Source organism: Triticum dicoccoides, chromosome 2B (genome assembly GCF_002162155.2).
Source record: "Triticum dicoccoides isolate Atlit2015 ecotype Zavitan chromosome 2B, WEW_v2.0, whole genome shotgun sequence".
Classification (NCBI taxonomy): Eukaryota; Viridiplantae; Streptophyta; class Magnoliopsida; order Poales; family Poaceae; genus Triticum; species Triticum dicoccoides.
The window spans coordinates 534,543,569-534,557,182 of NC_041383.1; positions in this window are offsets into that span (position 1 = coordinate 534,543,569).

Genomic DNA, 13,614 nt, shown 5'->3' on the forward strand with positions numbered 1-13,614 from the left:
CTTTTTCGCCTATATATATTCCTATACCCTAGAAACATCTGGGGGAGCCACGAAACCACTTTTCCACTACCGCAACCTTCTGTACCCGTGAGATCCCATCTTGGGGCCTTTTCCGACGATCTGCCGGAGGGGGAATCGATCACGGAGGACCACTGCAGCAAGGCACGTATTGTATTGTTGCCATCGAGGATAAAAAGATGGGTTTTATATCATATTGCTTGAGTTTATCCCTCTACATCATGTCATCTTGCTCAATGTGTTACTCTGTTCTTATGAACTTAATACTCTAGATGCATGCTAGATAGCGGTCGATGTGTGGAGTAATAGTAGTAGATGCAAAATCATTTCGGCCTACTTGACATGGACGTGATGCCTATATTCATGATCATTGCCTTAGATATCTTCATAATTATGTGCTTTTCTATCAATTGCTCGGTAGTAATTTGTTCACCCACCATAATACATGCTATCTTGAGAGAAGCCACTAGTGAAACCTATGGCCCCCGGGTCTCTTTCCTATTACATTACATCTCTTTTCCATAAATTGCATCTCCTTTACTATTTTGCAATCTTTACTTTCCAATCTATACAACAAAAATACCAAAAATATTTACTTTATTATCTCTATCAGATCTCACTTTTGCGAGTGACCATGAAGGGATTGACAACCCATTTATCGTGTTGGTTGCAAGGTTCTTGATTGTTTGTGCAGGTACTAGGTGACTTGTCCGTTGTCTCCTACTGGATTGATACCTTGGTTCTCAAAACTGAGGGAAATACTTACGCTACTTTGTTGCATCACCCTTTCCTCTTCAAGGGAAACCAACGCAAGCTCAAGAGGTAGAAAGAAGGATTTCTGGTGCCGTTGCCGGGGAGATGTATGCCAAGTCAAGACATACCAAGTACCCATCATAAACTCTTCTACCTCGCATTACATTATTTGCCATTCGCCTCTTGTTTTCCTTTCCTCCACTTATAAAACGATTTTCAAAAACCTTTGCGCTTTTCTTCACCCTTCTTCTATTCGATCTTTTTGTTCGCTTGTGTTACCATGTGCCTTCTTTTTGCTTGCATCTTCGCTTGCTAGAAGTTTATGGATCCTCATCCACTTGCCAATCTTTTTAAGAGATCCAATTATGATGAACCAATTGCTAGTGAGTTTTGTGCACTAGATTATCTTTATGAGGTTTTGCTTGAAATTCGTGAATCTGGAAATTGTGATGAAGAAATTTATGAAGAGATTCACGATAGATCCTTGAATAAAAAGCATGATTGCAATGATTTTACTATAAATTCTATTGATGACAATTATGCTGAAAATATGCAAAACCCTAAGATTGGGGATGCTATTTTTACTATGTCTACTATTTGTTGCAATGATCATGATTGGGGTGATTCTTCTTATGATCTTGAAAATTTATTTAAGCCCCATGATGAATATGAGATTGATATTAGTGTTTGCAATAATATTGAGAGTGGGGTTGGAAGAGTGTCAACTTTAGATCCCACATATTTGGAGAATGTCCAATCTTACGAAATTTTTGATAAAAGTGGGTTTGGAGAGGTCATGACTTTAGTTAATGTTAATCCCACTATTTTGGAAGAGTGCCAACTTTGCATGCATGTGGATCGTGTTGAGAATATGTTATTGATACGTCTCTAACGTATCTATAATTTATGAAGCATTCATGCTATTATATTATCAGTTTTGAAAGATTATGAGCTTTATTATACACTTTTATATTACTTTTGGGACCAACCTATTAACCGGAGGCCCAGCCCATATTGCTATTTTATTGCCTGTTTCAGTATTTCGAAGAAAAGGAATATCAAACAGAGTCCAAACAGAATGAAACCTTTGGCAGCGTGATTTTTGGGAGAAGATAGATCGGGAGTTCCGCTGCCGCAAGCCTATGTAGCCACCAAAAACCTCTCGGGAGCCCCTTCGGGCACCCTGCCGGAGGGGGGATCCCTCACCGATGGCCATCTTCATCACCCCAGCGCTCTCCATGAAGAGGAGGGAGTAGTTCACCCTCAGGGCTGAGGGTATGTACCAGTAGCTATGTGTTTGATCTCTCTCTCTCTCTCTCTCTCTCGTGTTCTTTCTCGTGTTCCCTCTATGGCATGATCTTGATGTATCGCGAGCTTTGCTATTATAGTTGGATCTTATGATGTTTCTCCCCCCTCTATTCTCTTGTGATGAATTGAGTTTTCCCTGTGCCACTTGATGTATGTTTTGGTGACCAACTTGCGGGTTCCGCCCATGAACCTATGCATAGGGGTTGGCACACGTTTTCATCTTGACTTTCCGGTAGAAACTTTGGGGTACTCTTTTAAGTACTTTGTGTTGGTTGAATAGATGAATCTGAGATTGTGTGATGCATATCATATAATCATGCCCACGGATACTTGAGGTGACAATGGAGTATCTAGGTGACATTAGGGTTTTGGTTGATTTGTGTCTTAAGGTGTTTTTCTAGTACAAACTCTTGAATAGATTGATCCGAAAGAATAACTTTGAGGTGGTTTTGTACCCTACCGTAATCTCTTCGTTTGTTCTCCGCTATTAGTGGCTTTGGAGTGACTCTTTGTTGCATGTTGAGGGATTGTTATATGATCTATCTATGTTATTATTGTTGAGAGAACTTGCACTAGTGAAAGTATGAAGCCTATGCCTTGTTTCCTAGCATTGCAATACCGTTTACGCTCACTTTTATCATTAGTTACCTTGCTGTTTTTATAATTTCAGATTACAAATACCTTTATACATCATCCATATTGCACTTGTATCACCATCTCTTCGCCGAACTAGTGCACCTATACAATTTACCATTGTATTGGGTGTGTTGGGGACACAAGAGACTCTTTGTTATTTGGTTGCAGGGTTGTTTGAGAGAGACCATCTTCATCCTACGCTTCCCACGGATTGATAAACCTTAGGTCATCCACTTGAGGGAAATTTGCTACTGTCCTACAAACCTCTGCACTTGGAGGCCCAACAACGTCTACAAGAAGAAGGTTGTGTAGTAGACATCAGTTATGTGATAGCTATTTTGTTGAATTTTCTTATGATCCTCCATGTAATTATTATGAGAGAGTAAAATATGGTCGTAGAAATTTTCATGTTACTAAATTACCTCTCTTCATGTTGAGATTGCTATTGTTTCTTTCCGCTTCCTTGCATATGCTAGTTTTTGCTTGCTATGATAATTTGTTTGCCTATAAGATGCCTATGCATAGTATGTATCTTAGACTTATATGTGTTTTTCACGTGTTTCATGATGCTCTCTTTACTCTTCAATTCTTGTCTTTCATGTGAGCATCATCGAAATCTCAATGCCTGGCTAGGGGCGTTAAACGATAGCGCTTATTAGGAGGCAACCCAAATTTATTTTTATTATTTGCTTTTTGCTCCTGTTTAGTAATAAAAAATTCATCTAACTTCTGTTTAGATGTGGTTTTATATTTTAATTAGTGTTTGTGCCAAGTAGAACCTTTGGGAAGACTTGGTGAAGTCTTTGCGATCTTGCTGTAAAAAACACAAACTTTTGCGATCACGAGAATAGCTGTCATTTTTTACTGGAGAGTGATTTTAGGTTGATTCCTTTTGCAGATGATTAATAGATAAATTACTCACGTCCAAAATTTTATTTCAGATTTTTTAGAATCACAGAAGTATTCGAAAGTTGCATATTACTATAGATTGTTCTGTTTTTGACAAATTCTGTTTTTCGTGTGTTGTTTGCTTATTTTGATGAATCTATGAGTAGTATCGGGGGGTATGAACCATAGAGAAGTTGGAATACAGTAGGTTTAACACAAATATAAATAAAGAATGAGTTCATTATAGTACCTTAAAGTGGCGGTTTATTTTCTTATACTAACGGAGCTCATGAGATTTTCTGTTGAAGTTCTGTGTTGTGAAGTTTTCAAGTTTTTGGGTAAAGATTTGATGGATTTTGGAAAAAGGAGTGGACAGAGCCTAAGCTTGGGGATGCCCAAGGCACCCCAAGGTAAAATTCAAGGACAACCAAAAGCCTAAGCTTGGGGATGCCCTGGAAGGCATCCCCTCTTTCGTCTTCGTCTATCGGTAACTTTACTTGAGGCTATATTTTTATTCACCACATGATATGTATTTTTCTTGGAGTGTCTTGTGTGATTTGAGTCTTTGATTTTATTTTACCGCAATCATCCTTGCTGTACACACCTTTTGGGAGAGACACGCATGCATCGGAATTTATTAGAATACTCTATGTGCTTCACTTATATCTTTTGAGCTAGACAATTTTGCTCTAGTGCTTCACTTATATCTTTTTAGAGCATGGTGGTGGTTTTATTTTATAGAAATTATTGATATCTCATGATTCACTTATATTATTTTGAGAGTCTTTTAGAACAGTACGGTAATTTGCTTTGGCTATAAAACTAGTCCTAATATGATGGGCATCCAAGATGGGTATAATAAAGACTTTCATATAAAGTGCGTTGAATACTATGAGAAGTTTGATTTTTGATGATTGTTTTGAGATATGAGGATGGTGATATTAGAGTCATGCTAGTAGAGTAATTGTGAATTTGAAAAATACTTGTGTTGAGGTTTGCAAGTCCCATAGCATGCACGTATGATAACCGTTGTGTAATAAATTTGAAGCATGAGGTGTTTCTTTGATTGTCTTCCTTATGTGTGGAGGTCGGGATCGCGCGATGGTTAACTCCTACCAACCCTTTGTTGGAAATATGCCCTAGAGGCAATAATAAAAGGATTATTATTATATTTCCTTGTTCATGATAATTGTCTTTTATTCATGCTATAATTGTGTTATCCGGAAATCATAATACATGTGTGAATACATAGACCACAACATGTCCCTAGTGAGCCTCTAGTTGACTAGCTTGTTGATCAACAGATAGTCATGGTTTCCTGACTATGGACATTGGATGTCATTGATAACGGGATCACATCATTAGGAGAATGATGTGATGGACAAGACCCAATCCTAAGCATAGCACGAGATCGTGTAGTTGTTTGCTAGAGCTTTTCCAATGTCAAGTATCTTTTCCTTAGACCATGAGATCGTGTAACTCCCGGATACCGTAGGAGTGCTTTGGGTGTACCAAACGTCGCAACGTAACTGGGTGACTATAAAGGTATACTACGGGTATCTCCGAAAATGTCTGTTGGGTTGACACGGATCGAGACTGGGATTTGTCACTCCGTATGACGGAGAGGTATCTCTGGTCCCACTCGGTAATGCATCATCATAATGAGCTCAAAGTGACCAAGTGTCTGGTCATGGGATCATGCATTACGGTACGAGTAAAGTGACTTGCCGGTAACGAGATTGAACAAGGTATTGGGATACCATGATCGAATCTCGGGCAAGTAACATACCGATTGACAAAGGGAATTGTATACGGGGTTGCTTGAATCCTCGACATCGTGGTTCATCCGATGAGATCATCGAGGAGCATGTGGGAGCCAACATGGGTATCCAGATCCCGCTGTTGGTTATTGACCGGAGAGCCGTCTCGGTCATGTCTACGTGTCTCCCGAACCCGTAGGGTCTACACACTTAAGGTTCGGTGACGCTAGGGTTGTAGAGATATTAGTATGCAGCAAACCGAAAGTTGTTCGGAGTCCCGGATGAGATCTCGGACGTCACGAGGAGTTCCGGAATGGTCCGGAGGTAAAGAATTATATATGGGAAGTCGAGTTTCGGCCAGCGGGAAAGTTTTGGGGGTCACCGGTATTGTACCGGGACCACCGGAAGGGTCCCGGGGGTCCACCGGGTGGGGCCACCTATCTCGGAGGGCCCCATGGGCTGAATTGGGAGGGAAACCAGCCCCTGGTGGGCTGGTGCGCCCCACCCTTGGGCCCCCCTGCGCCTAGGGTTGGGAACCCTAGGGGAGGGGGCGCCTCCACTTGCCTTGGGGGGCAAGGCACCCCCCTTGGCCGGCGCCCCCCTAGGAGATCCCATCTCCTAGGGCCGGCGCCCCCCCTGGGGACCCTATATATAGAGGGGGGAGGGAGGGCAGCCGCACCCTTGCACTTGGCGCCTCCATTCCCCCTTGCTACGCCTCTCCCTCCCGCAGACGCTTGGCGAAGCCGTGCCGGGATCCCTACTGCATCCACCACCACGCCGTCGTGCTGCTGGATCTTCATCAACCTCTCCTTCCCCCTTGCTGGATCAAGAAGGAGGAGACGTCACACTGACCGTACGTGTGTTGAACACGGAGGTGCCGTCCGTTCGGCGCTAGGATCTCCGGTGATTTGGATCACGACGAGTACGACTCCCTCAACCCCGTTCTCTTGAACGCTTCTGCTCGATCTGCAAGGGTATGTAGATGCACTCCTATCTCTCGTTGCTAGATGAACTCATAGATTGATCTTGGTGAAACCGTAGATTTTTTTTTATTTTCTGCAACGTTCCCCAACAGTGGCATCATGAGCTAGGTCTATGCGTAGTTCTCTTTGCACGAGTAGAACACAAATCTGTTGTGGGCATAGATGTTGTCAACTTTCTTGCCACTACTAGTCTTATTTTTCTTCAGCGGTATTGTGGGATGAAGCGGCCCAGACCGACCTTACACGTACGCTTACGTGAGACAGGTTCCACCGACTAACATGCACTAGTTGCATAAGGTGGCTAGCGGGTGTCTGTCTCTCCCACTTTAGTTGGAGCGGATTCGATGAAAAGGGTCCTTGTGAAGGGTAAATAGAAGTTGACAAATCACATTGTGGCTTTTTCGTAGGTAAGAAAACATTCTTGCTAGAACCCTATTGCAGCCACGTAAAAGATGCAACAACAATTAGAGGACGTCTAACTTGTTTTTGCAGCAATTGCTTTGTGATGTGATATGGCCAAAAGTTGTGATGAATGATGAATGATATATTGTGATGTATGAGATCATGTTCTTCTAATAGGAATCACGACTTGCATGTCGATGAGTATGACAACCGGCAGGAGCCATAGGAGTTGTCTTAATTATTGTATGACATGCGTGTCAATGATTTAACGCCATGTAATTACTTTACTTTATTGCTAAACCGTTAGCTATAGTAGTAGAAGTAATAGTTGGCGAGCAACTTCATGGAGACACGATGATGGAGATCATGATGATGGAGATCATGGTGTCATGCCGGTGATGAAGATGATCATGGAGCCCCGAAGATGGAGATCAAAGGAGCTATATGATATTGGCCATATCATGTCACTACTATTTGATTGCATGTGATGTTTATCATGTTTTTGCATCTTGTTTACTTAGAACGACGGTAGTAAATAAGATGATCCCTCATAATAATTTCAAGAAAGTGTTCCCCCTAACTGTGCGCCCTTGCGACAGTTCGTTGTTTCGAAGCACCACGTGATGATCGGGTGTGATAGATCCTAACGTTCACATACAACAGGTGTAAGACAGATTTACACATGCAAAACACTTAGGTTAACTTGATGAGCCTAGCATGTACAAACATGGCCTCGGAACACAGAGACCGAAGGGTCGAACATGAGTCGTATGGAAGATACGATCAACACGGAGATGTTCACCGATGATGACTAGTCCGTCTCACGTGATGATCGGACACGGCCTAGTCGACTCGGATCATGTAACACTTAGATGACTAGAGGGATGTCTAATATGAGTGGGAGTTCATTAAATAATTTGATTAGATGAACTTAATTATCATGATCTTAGTCTAAAATCTTTGCAAAAATGTCTTGTAGATCAAATGGCCAACGCTCATGTCAACATGAACTTCGACGCGTTCCTAGAGAAAACCAAGTTGAAAGATGATGGCAGCAACTATACGGACTGGGTCCGGAACCTGAGGATCATCCTCATAGCTGCCAAGAAAGCATATGTCCTAGAAGGACCGCTAGGTGAAGCACCCATCCCAGAGAACCAAGACGTTATGAACGCTTGGCAGTCACGTGCTGATGATTACTCCCTCGTCCAGTGCGGCATGCTTTACAGCTTAGAACCGGGGTTCCAAAAGCGTTTTGAGCAACACGGAGCATATGAGATGTTTGAGGAGCTGAAAATGGTTTTCCAAGCTCACGCCCGGGTCGAGAGATATGAAGTCTTCGACAAGTTCTATAGTTGTAAGATGTAGGAAAATAGTTCTGTCAGTGAACACATACTCAAAATGTCTGGGTTGCACAACCGCCTGTCCCAGCTGGACATTAACCTCCCAGACGAGGCGGTCATTGACAGAATCCTTCAGTCGCTCCCACCGAGCTACAAGAGCTTTGTGATGAACTACAATATGCAGGGGATGGTGAAAAATATTCCTGAAGTATTTTCAATGCTGAAGTCAGCAGAGGTAGAAATCAAAAAGGAACATCAAGTGTTGATGGTCAATAAAACCACCAAGTTCAAGAAAGGCAAGGGTAAGAAGAACTTCAAGAAGGACGGCAAGGATATTGCCGCGCCCGGTAAGCCAGTTGCCGGGAAGAAGTCAAAGAATGGACCCAAGCCTGAGACTGAGTGCTTTTATTGCAAAGGGAAGGGTCACTGGAAGCGGAACTGCCCCAAATACTTAGCGGACAAGAAGGCCGGCAACACTAAAGGTATATGTGATATACATGTAATTATTGTGTACCTTACCAGTGCTCGTAGTAGCTCCTGGGTATTTGATACCGGTGCCGTTGCTCATATTTGTAACTCAAAGCAGGAGCTGCGGAATAATCGGAGACTAGCGAAGGACGAGGTGACGATGCGCGTCGGGAATGGTTCCAAGGTCGATGTGATCGCCGTCGGCACGCTACCTCTACATTTACCTACGGGATTAGTTTTAAACCTCAAAAATTGTTATTTAGTGCTAAGTTTGAGCATGAACATTGTATCTGGATCTCATTTAATACGAGATGGCTACTCATTTAAATCCGAGAATAATGGTTGTTCTATTTATATGAGAGATATGTTTTATGGTCATGCCCCGATGGTCAATGATTTATTCTTAATGAATCTCGAATGTAATGTTACACATATTCATAGTGTGAATACCAAAAGATGTAAAGTTGATAACGATAGTCCCACATACTTGTGGCACTGCCGCCTTGGTCACATTGGTGTCAAGCGCATGAAGAAGCTCCATGCTGATGGACTTTTAGAGTCTCTCGATTATGAATCATTTGACACATGCGAACCATGCCTCATGGGCAAGATGACCAAGACTCCGTTCTCCGGAACAATGGAGCGAGCAACCAACTTATTGGAAATCATACATACCGATGTGTGCGGTCCAATGAGCATTGAGGCTCGCAGAGGATATCGTTATGTTCTCACTCTCACTAATGACTTGAGTAGATATGGGTATGTCTACTTGATGAAACACAAGTCTGAGACCTTTGAAAAGTTCAAGGAATTTCAGAATGAGGTAGAGAATCAACATGACCGGAAGATAAAATTCTTACGATCAGATCGTGGAGGAGAATATTTAAGTCACGAATTTGGTACGCACTTAAGGAAATGTGGAATCATTTCACAACTCACACCGCCTAGAACACCTCAGCGTAATGGTGTGTCCGAACGTCGTAATCACACTCTATTGGATATGGTGCGGTCTATGATGTCTCTTACCGATTTACCGCTATCATTTTGGGGATACGCTCTAGAGACAGCTACATTCACTTTAAATAGGGCTCCGTCTAAATCCGTTGAGACGTCACCATATGAATTATGGTTTGGGAAGAAACCTAAGCTGTCGTTTCTAAAAGTTTGGGGATGCGATGCTTATGTCAAGAAACTTCAACCTGAAAAGCTCAAACCCAAGTCGGAAAAATGCGTCTTCATAGGATACCCTAAGGAAACCATTGGGTATACCTTCTACCTTAGATCCGAAGGCAAGATCTTTGTTGCCAAGAACGGATCCTTTCTGGAAAAAGAGTTTCTCTCGAAAGGAGTAAGTGGGAGGAAAGTAGAACTCGATGAAGTACTACCTCTTGAACCGGAAAGTAGTGCAGCTCAGGAAAATGTTTCTGTGGTGCCTACACCGACTGGAGAGGAAATTAATGATGATGATCAAGGTACTTTAGATCAAGTTGCTACTGAACTTCGTAGGTCCACAAGGACACGTTCCACACCAGAGTGGTATGGCAACCCTGTCCTGGAAATCATGTTGTTAGACAACGGTGAACCTTCGGACTATGAAGAAGCGATGGCGGGCCCAGATTCCAACAAATGGCTTGAAGCCATGCAATCCGAGATAGGATCCATGTATGAAAACAAAGTATGGACTTTGACAGACTTGCCCGATGATTGGTGAGCGATAGAAAACAAATGGATCTTTAAGAAGAAGACAGACGCGGATGGTAATGTTACCATCTATAAAGCTCGACTTGTTGCTAAGGGTTATCGGCAAGTTCAAGGGGTTGACTACGATGAGACTTTCTCTCCCGTAGCAAAGCTAAAGTCCGTCTGAATCATGTTAGCAATTTCCGCATACTATGATTATGAGATATGGCAGATGGACGTCAAAACGGCATTCCTTAACGACTATCTTAAGGAAGAACTGTATATGATGCAGCCGGAAGGTTTTGTCGACCCTAAGAATGCTAACAAAGTGTGCAAGCTCCAGCGATCCATTTATGGGCTGGTGCAAGCATCTCGGAGTTGGAACATTCGCTTTGATGAGATGATCAAAGCATTTGGGTTTATGCAGACTTATGGAGAAGCCTGCGTTTACAAGAAAGTGAGTGGGAGCTCTGTAGCATTTCTCATATTATATGTAGATGACATACTTTTGATCGGAAATGATATAGAACTTTTGGACAACATTAAGGCCTACTTGAATAAGTGTTTTTCAATGAAGGACCTTGGAGAAGCTGCTTACATATTAGGCATCAAGATCTATAGGGATAGATCGAGACGCCTCATAGGTCTTTCACAAAGCACATACCTTGATAAGATATTGAAGAAGTTCAATATGGATCAGTCCAAGAAAGGGTTCTTGCCTGTATTGCAAGGTGTGAGATTGAGCTTGGCTCAATGCCCGACCACGACAGAAGATATAGAAGAGATGAGTGTCATCCCCTATGCCTTAGCCATAGGATCTATTATGTATGCCATGCTGTGTACCAGACCTGGTGTAAGCCTTGCCGTAAGTTTGGTAGGAAAGTACCAAAGTAATCCCGGCAAGGAACACTGGACAGTGGTCAAGAATATCCTGAAGTACCTGAAAAGGACAAAGGACATGTTTCTCGTTTATGGAGGTGACAAAGAGCTCGTCGTAAAGGGTTACATCGATGCTAGCTTCGACACAGATCTGGATGACTCTAAGTCACAAACCGGATACGTGTATATGTTCAATCGTGGAGCAGTAAGCTGGTGCAGTTGCAAGCAGAGCGTCGTGGCGGGATCTACATGTGAAGCGGAGTACATGGCAGCCTCGGAGGCAGCGCATGAAGCAATATGGATGAAGGAGCTCATCACCGACCTAGGAGTCATACCCAATGCGTCGGGGCCGATCACTCTCTTCTGCGACAACACTTGAGCTATTGCCCTTGCCAAGGAGCCCAGGTTTCACAAGAAGACCAGGCACATCAAGCGTCGTTTCAACTCCATCCGTGAAAATGTTCAAGATGGAGACATAGATATTTTCAAAGTACATACGGATCTGAATGTCGCAGATCCGTTGACTAAACCTCTTCCGTGAGCAAAACATGATCAACACCAGAACTCTATGGGTGTTCGATCCATCACAATGTAACTAGATTATTGACTCTAGTGCAAGTGGGAGACTATTGGGAATATGCCCTAGAGGCAATAATAAAAGGATTATTATTATATTTCCTTGTTCATGATAATTGTCTTTTATTCATGCTATAATTGTGTTATCCGGAAATCATAATACATGTGTGAATACATAGACCACAACATGTCCCTAGTGAGCCTCTAGTTGACTAGCTCGTTGATCAACAAATAGTCATGGTTTCCTGACTATGGACATTGGATGTCATTGATAACGGGATCACATCATTAGGAGAATGATGTGATGGACAAGACCCAATCCTAAGCATAGCACAAGATCGTGTAGTTCGTTTGTAGAGCTTTCCCAATGTCAAGTATCTTTTCCTTAGACCATGAGATCATGTAACTCCTGGATACCGTAGGAGTGCTTTGGGTGTACCAAACGTCGCAACGTAATTGGGTGACTATAAAGGTATACTACGGGTATCTCCGAAAGTGTCTGTTGGGTTGACACGGATCAAGACTGGGATTTGTCACTCCGTATGATGGAGAGGTATCTCTGGTCCCACTCGGTAATGCATCATCATAATGAGCTCAAAGTGACCAAGTGTCTGGTCACGGGATCATGCATTACGGTATGAGTAAAGTGACTTGCCGGTAACGAGATTGAACGAGGTATTGGGATACCGACGATCGAATCTCGGGAAAGTAACATACCGATTGACAAAGGGAATTGTATACGGGGTTGCTTGAATCCTCGACATCGTGGTTCATCCAAAGAGATCATCGAGGAGCATGTGGGAGCCAACATGGGTATCCAGATCCCGCTGTTGGTTATTGGCCGGAGAGCCGTCTCGGTCATGTCTACGTGTCTCCCGAACCCGTAGGGTCTACACACTTAAGGTTCGGTGATGCTAGGGTTGTAGAGATATTAGTATGCAGCAAACCGAAAGTTGTTCGAAGTCCCGGATGAGATCCCGGACGTCATGAGGAGTTCCGGAATGGTCCGGAGGTAAAGAATTATATATGGGAAGTCGAGTTTCGGCCATCGGGAAAGTTTCAGGGGTCACCGGTATTGTACCGGGACCATCGGAAGGGTCCCGAGGGTCCACCGGGTGGGGCCACCTATCCCGGAGGGCCCCATGGGCTGAAGTGGGAGGGGAACCAGCCCCTGGTGGGCTGGTGTGCCCCCCCCTTGGGCCCTCCCTGCGCCCAGGGTTGGGAACCCTAGGGGAGGGGGCGCCTCCACTTGCCTTGGGGGGCAAGGCACCCCCCTTGGCCGCCGCCCCCCTAGGAGATCCCATCTCCTAGGGCCGGCGCCCCCTGGGGACCCTATATATAGAGGGGGGAGGGCAGCCGCACCCTTGCACTTGGCGCCTTCCTTCCCCCTTGCTACACCTCTCCCTCCCGCAGACGCTTGGCGAAGCCCTGCCGGGATCCGTGCTGCATCCACCACCACGCCGTCGTGCTGCTGGATCTTCATCAACCTCTCCTTCCCCCTTGCTGGATCAAGAAGGAGGAGACGTCACGCTGACCGTACGTGTGTTGAACGCGGAGGTGCCGTCCGTTCGACGCTAGGATCTCCGGTGATTTGGATCATGACGAGTACGACTCCCTCAACCCCGTTCTCTTGAACGCTTCCGCTCGATCTACAAGGGTATGTAGATGCACTCCTCTCTCTCGTTACTAGATGAACTCATAGATTGATCTTGGTGAAATCGTAGGAATTTTTTTATTTTCTGCAACGTTCCCCAACACCCTTCCCCTAGGAGCATGCACATAGTGCTTGGTTTTGATGACTTGTAGATTTTTGCAATAAGTATGTGAGTTCTTTATGACTAATGTTGAGTCCATGGATTATATGCACTCTCACCCTTCCACCATTGCTAGCTTCTCTAGTACCGCGCAACTTTCACCGGT